A 7,325-nucleotide genomic window follows, 5' to 3' on the forward strand; every position below is an offset into this window, starting at 1 on the left:
CAGTCAGTTGCAATACTTAAGGCAAATTCATCTTGCTTATAACTCTGGTGCATTAAAATACTATTGCATCTTAACTGAGTTTGTACTTATTTTCTGCTTTCTGATTATTCCCTTTGTTCATAAAAATAAATGACTGGTATTACAAGGTCACCTAAATCAATAGGTTTGTGTATGTCTGTGACTAGAGAGAAATACTATAGTGAATAAGAAATGGTTATTGTGTTTAATTGAATGTTTTAGGTTACTTAGTTATTACATTTTCATCTTTCTCCATATGGATGCTCCTGCTCAACTTTGCCTGCCTCAGAACCTTTATGGCTCTTTCTTCCAATCACTTGATTTCAACACCAGATTTAGAAGCTTCGTCGGCATACCATGTTAAACTGCTTTTCTGGCAATTTAGAATAAACCAAGAAAGACAGATAAAATCCGTCTCCAAATTTTAAATCACCAAGTAATGCCAAAAGTCATCCAGGAATACTAGATACGTTGAAAATAAAATTTGATGAGAAATGTAGTAGTAATGATAAATATCTTATAGCTTTTACAGTGTGCCCACACTTCGTAAGCACTTTACATATATTCATTTAGTTACCATAAGAACCCTGTGAGGTAAATATCATCTCTATATATAGATCAGGTGTCAGTAAACTGCTAACTCGTTTTTGTACTGCCTTTAATGTTTATTTTACATTTTTAAAGAGTTGTTAGACCAGGCATGGTGGCTCGTGCCTGTAATCCCAGCAAGTAATCGGCCTTTGGGAGGCCAAAGCAGGCGGATTACTAGAGGACAGGAGTTCGAGACCAGCCTGGCCAACATGGGGAAACCTCGTCTCCACTAAAAATACAAAAATTAGCCAGGTGTGGTGGCATGTGCCTGTGCTCCCAGCTACTCAGGAGGCTGAGGCATGAGGGTCACTTGAACCCAAGAGGCAGACGTTGCAGTGAGCCAAGACTATGCTACTGTACTCCAGCCTGGGCAACAGAGTGAGACTCTGTGGGTGCAGCACACCAACATGGTACAAGTACACATATGTAACAAACCTGCACGTTGTGCACATGTACCCTAGAACTTAAAGTATAAAAAAAAAGGTGGTTAAAAAGGAGGAGGAGCAACAGAGAATACATGTGGCCTGTAAAGCCTGAAACATAAACCGTCTGATGCCTTTTACATGAAAAGTTTGTTAACCCCTGTAATAGATGATAAAGTGAGGCAAGAGATGGCATATTGCAAATAAATGGAAGAAACCAGATTTTGAGTCTACAAGATCTGGCTCTGAAATCTGTGTTCTTACCCTTTACATAGCTTTACAGCAAAGCTAAACGTTCTGAAGTGCAATAGAACAATTTGAAATTACTTTCTTCTTAAATAATTGTATTAAAAATGAAAAATTGGGTGCAAATGGCTGAAAAGCAATGCTCTTTGGAATTTCTTTAATTTCCCCTTAAGAATGAAAAGTGTTAAGTCTTGGCCTTCTGGTTTTTGTTCTTCCTTTTCTTTAAATGGGTGGCAAGAAATAAGGCAGATGATGAAGCATCAAATATGTTAACTTTTAAAAGTATAGACACACATACAAATTGTCCCCAAGCATCTGGCTTGGACTTTCAGATGCCCTGATGATTTTTACCAATATTTTGAGGTAAATGATAGCTACTGTTGATAATCTTGAAATGTATATGTTAGCATATAGTGAAGGAAACAAAAATATTTCACGCCAAAATATACTTATTTGGTGTATTTTGAGAAAGCTATGCAGAGGGCCTGCAAACACAAGTAGCCCTACAAAGCTGTCTTTTGTGGGAAAGATTTTCTTCTGCAGAGAAAATCTGCACTGATGCAGCGAAGCTTTCTCTGAGCCCTCCCATGTCTGGATCAAGGAAAGATTAACTGAGAGTCTGATACCTTTAACTGAGATTCTGCTGTCTGTGAGGTTTCATCTATATAACGAGACGACCTTTGCTAGTCAAGCCTCCTCTTCCCCGCTCCCATAACCTGTCTTGCCATCATAAACCATTTTGAGTGAAGCGTCTAGCTATTCTTCCTGTAGTCTCAGGATTATATCAAAATGCCATATGGCCATTTCTTTGAGCTTTTATATATTGTGTGACTCCTCTGAACATGACTGCACAAAATAAATTTGTATGCCTTTTTTCCTGTTAATCTGTGAAAAGATCAGGGGAAAAACTTAAACTTCCCTGCAGTAGAAACATTTTTATAATCAATTTGTAGATATTTGTATTTTTTAGTTATGTAACAAGTATAGCTGAGAATGTTTACTTCATTACAAACATTGCATGTTTATGCGTCAGTGTTCTACACTGTTGCCATTTGCCTGAACGAATAACATGTCCACACAGGACTAGGCTCAGAATTTGGTCTGTCTCTTATAATCTCTTTGAAAAGTTTTTAAATTCTTCCAAATAATTTATGAAGTATCAATCTTATATGACTAAAATTGATCTATGTGTCCTCCAATTAAATGTAATCATTACTGTTGGAGTTAAAGCCAGTTTCACATTCACATTCTTCTTAGGCTCTGTGTGGGGTGTGTGTGTGGGGTGTGTGTGTGTGTGTGTGTGTGTGTGTGTGTGTGTGTGTATCAGGATGCATGCACCTTCCTAAAGTCATAGCAAGCTCACACTTTGGTGATCCCTAACTCTTCCCTGGGACTTTCTTAGGCAGATTTATAGTTATGTCTTGCAAGTATACTATTCTTACCAAGTTTTAGGGGTTTTTAAAAAAATATGTTGTTGTTTGTAATTCTTAAATATGATACATCAGCTCTTACCTCTTGCCATTTCTGGGAACTTTATTATACATTTGATAGTGTTTTTAATGCATCTTTAGATGCTGGGTTATTATTATCTTAAATACTCTCTAATTCAGTGAGTTTATAGTTTCATAAAATATCACTTACTGCTTTTCACATTGTAAAACCCCCATACTGTGAATAATTTCATTTTATTTATGCATAGCAGCACAAGATTTTTTAAGAACAAATGAAAATATTTTTAAGACCCTATATTTACATGGTATCTTGTTAATGTTTAAATTTGTATTTTCTAATCCACAAAATATCTAACACAGGACTTCAGAAAAAAATATTACTGATATGTTTCCTGATTAAAACAAAGCATGAATCTCTATATATAAAGACAAGAGGCAGTATTTTTCTTTTAATAAGATCTTTAGATATAACAGAGATACTCAATTGTCTATGAGAAGAATGGGGACAAATAGACTATGACTCTTTCTTAAAAGAGATCAGGAAAATCCTGAGGTGGAACCTCCACTGATACCAGTACCAACCAAATCATACTAAGTGAGCACCTTCTTAGTCTTTATATGAATAAAGCTTTCCCTAAAGTAGAATGAGTATGCAAGGAGCAACTGTATTTATTGAGCCTACAATTATATTTCCCTTTGATGTAACATTTGAATTACTGTCACCTCAAAGGAGACCTAAATTTGTCTTAAAGATTATACAGTACTCTATATCTAAATCACATCAGTTTTATATTTATTTAAATTTCTGTCTTCACTCTTAATATATTCTACCTCACAGAAACAAACTGAGAAAAATGCCTACATGAGATTATTGCATGACAGAAGGAAAAGTTATAATGCTAAAAATGTCTTATTCTAAGGAAATTTTTATATTCAGTTAACTCATGATTTTGTCTTTTTTTCTTTAGCACTACTTTAAATTGTTATTCAAAGGGGCTAAATTAATATTAATGTGTAGTCATATATTAAGATAGTATACTAATGAATTGCAATCAGGAAAAAAAACAATAGTGCATACCTCATTTAATTGAGCATCACTTGATTGTGCTTCACCCTGTTTTTACACATTCAAGGTTTGTGACAACCCTGTGTTGAGCAAATTTATCAACACCATTTTTCCAACACCTTTTGCTCACATTGTATCTCTGTATCACATTTTGCTAATTCCCACAATATTTAAAACTTTATTATTATTATATTTGTTATGATGATCTGTGATCAGTGGTCTTTACTATTGTAATTAATTTGCGGTGCCATGAAACTCGCCCATATAAAACTGCAAACTTAATTGGTAAATGTGCATGTTCTGACTGCTCTACAAACTAGCCATTCCCTAAGGGTCCTGTGGGATAACAGAAAAAGATTTTTTAATATATGCAATTGGAGGTTCACAGGGATAGGAAAGAAAGAATGGAGCAAATTTATGAAGAAATAATAGCTGAAAAAAATCTAGATTAAATGACAGGCATAATTTATAGATTTTAAAAGCTCAGAAACCCCCCAAAAAGAGTAAATACAAACCATAAACTTACATATGGCAAAGCTAATTGCTGAAAACCAAATATCAAAAATATGCAGGGGAAAGAAAATCTTATTTACAGAGTAAAAGTGATACAAAAAAGTCGATTTTTATTAGAAACTATGCCAAATTCAGTAGTACAGTATCCTTTAAAGTGTTGAAAGAAAAATAAGAAAGTTAATCCAGAATTCTAAGATAGAAAACTAAGAAAAAATTCTGCAGGCTGGAGGGATATTACACCAAATGAGAAGTCTAATTTTCAAGAAGTAATGAAATGATAAATATCTGGGTAAATGTAAAAGGCTTTTTAAAAAATATTAAAATACATACGAATGTTTAAAAGAATAACATATTTGTGTGTGGCTAATAATGTATGTAGACTTCATACAAATAACATATGATAACTATAATAAAAAAGGATGGTGAGGGTGATAAAGGACCCAAACAGTTGTAAAACTTCTACATTTTACAAGAATTGATACAATATTAACTCTAATCGACAGTATAAATTAAAGATGCATATTGTAATCCCTAGAGCAACTATTTAAAAATGTGGAAAAGAAATATTAAAAAGCCAATACATTAAAATGGAATTTAAGAAATAATCCACATAATAAGGAAAGGGGGGACAAAGGAACAAAACACAGAAGGAACAATCAGTCCTTAATAGCATTATATCAATACTTGCAATAAATTTAATTGGATTAAATTCTCCGATTAAAATCAGAAATAAGCAGAATGAATTTTTAAAAAGCATGACTCAACTATCTGCTCTCTACAAGAAATGCACTTAATATATGAAGATGCAGGCATGTTGTAAGTAAATGTATTAAAAAAAGATTATGGAAGCAGTAAGTGTAAGAAGGTTTGGGTGCATATATTAATATAAGATAAAATAGACATCAAAAGAAAAAGAATTAACTGAGATAAATACATTTTATTATGATTCATCACAGATGTGTGTGCATCCAATAGCAAAGTTTCAGAATATGTAAAGCAAAAATTGACAGATAAAGGGAGAAATAATTTCACAACTACAGTAGGAGATCTAAATACCTCTTCCTGAGCAATTGATAAAATAGGCAAAAAAGGAAAAAAAAAAAAACAGTAGACATAGATGATCTGAGTCAGCCAAATAGACCCAACTCCTATTTGTAGAACACTACACCCAACAACTACAACTTCTTTCAAAGTGTAAGACAAACAGTCCAATTTTAAAAACTGGAAAGCAAGCTACATAACAGGAAAAAAACCCACAATATATATATCTGACAAAAGAACTTGTATAATATATAAAGACCTATTATATATCAATAGAAAGAAGCCAACAACAACAACAAAACATGAGCAAGCCACTTGAGTAGATACCTCACAAAAGAATATGGTCAATCAATACTCACAGGAAAAGATGCTTGATATCATTAGTCATGAGGGAGATGCTAATAAAAACTATGATTTATTACCATTACACACGTACTAAAATAGCTACAGTTTTTAATACCTTGTGTTGGCAAGAACATGAAATCATTGGAATTCTCACACAATGCTGGTGGGGAATGCAAAATGGTATGTGGCACCAACCAAGTGACGCATCTTTGTATGGAGGTGATGATAGAGCAGCAGGAGCAGCCTAGCACCAGTTGTTGGAACCCCCGTAGGATGACAAAAGCATCCATGTTGCCTGGCATGGATGTTGGAGCTTGAGAAGGGTAAAGAGGGCTTCTACATCAGATGTCCAGGGAGGTGGTGGTGGTAACAGGTGATGAGTAACATTTAGCAAGGAAAAAATCTAATAATATATTGAAAATAATGGGAGTCATCCTCCAGAGTGTAGAAGAGAGTTACAGGTGTGGAAAGAAAACAAGAAGGATTGTTGGATTACAGTTGGAGATATCGGTATGAGCTTGTGAATTTCAATAGGTAGAAAGACAGAGATGTAGATACAGAGATAGGCAGAGATGCCGTTTGTGTGTATATACCTGTGTATGTGCCTAGGAGCAGTGACTTCAAAAGCAGTGAGAACACCTGGCACCCACATGTAGGTATCTTGGTTATATTCTCCACTAAAAAGAAGTAAGACTCTTTGGGAAAATGACTACTTCCATAACGGAGCGGAAAATATACAGAATGAGCCTGGAATATTTTGTTTTTCCAGAAAGTTAAAAAATACTCAAATAATGATGTAGACATAGTAAAAGGACACAAAGACAGTTTGAAGGGGTATTAGCTGGCTACACCTGCGACATTTTGAACATCAAAATGAATAAAGATAGTAATGGACTATGTAACTCATTGGGTGAAATATGAATTTATGTATCTATGTGATATAAATAAGTGAGTAAATGACTAATGGTGAGATAACAGTAGAATACCTACAAATAAATGTAGGAATAATGTTGGAATGAGAAAATCACCATTTGGCAATCAATGTAATAATTTATTCAGTTTAGAAACATCAATGGATGCTAAAAATAATAATGAAATGTTGTCAAGGAATGGGATATTTATATACCTTCAAATTATCTCTCCACAAAATACTAATTACAGAGAGGAAAAAAATAGCTAGCTTACAATTAAGGGAGCTTGCAGACATCACCTGAATCAAGTGATCCAAGTTAACATCATCTGTGATGAGAGAAATTGAAATCATGTACCTTAGCTTGGTGTGGTGGCAGACACCCGTAATCCCAACACTTTGGGAGGTTGAAGCAGGAGGATCACTCGAGCCTAGGAGTATGAGGCCAGCCGGGGAAACATAGTGAGACCCCATCTCTACAAAGATTCCAAAAATTAGCGGGCTGGGTGGTGCTGCCTATAGTCCCAGCTACTCGGGAGGCTGAGGTGAGAGGATCTCTTGAGCCTGGGAGGTCTAAGGTACAGTGAGCAGAGATCACACCACTGCACTTCAGCCTGTTCAACAGAGTGAGACACTGTCAGAAAGAAAGAAAAGAAAGAAGGAGAGGGAAGGAAGGAAGGAAGGAAGGAAGGAAGGAAGGAAGGAAGGAAGGAAGGAAGGAA

Source organism: Colobus angolensis, unplaced genomic scaffold (assembly GCF_000951035.1).
Source record: "Colobus angolensis palliatus isolate OR3802 unplaced genomic scaffold, Cang.pa_1.0 Scaffold73, whole genome shotgun sequence".
In the NCBI taxonomy this organism is placed as follows: domain Eukaryota; kingdom Metazoa; phylum Chordata; class Mammalia; order Primates; family Cercopithecidae; genus Colobus; species Colobus angolensis.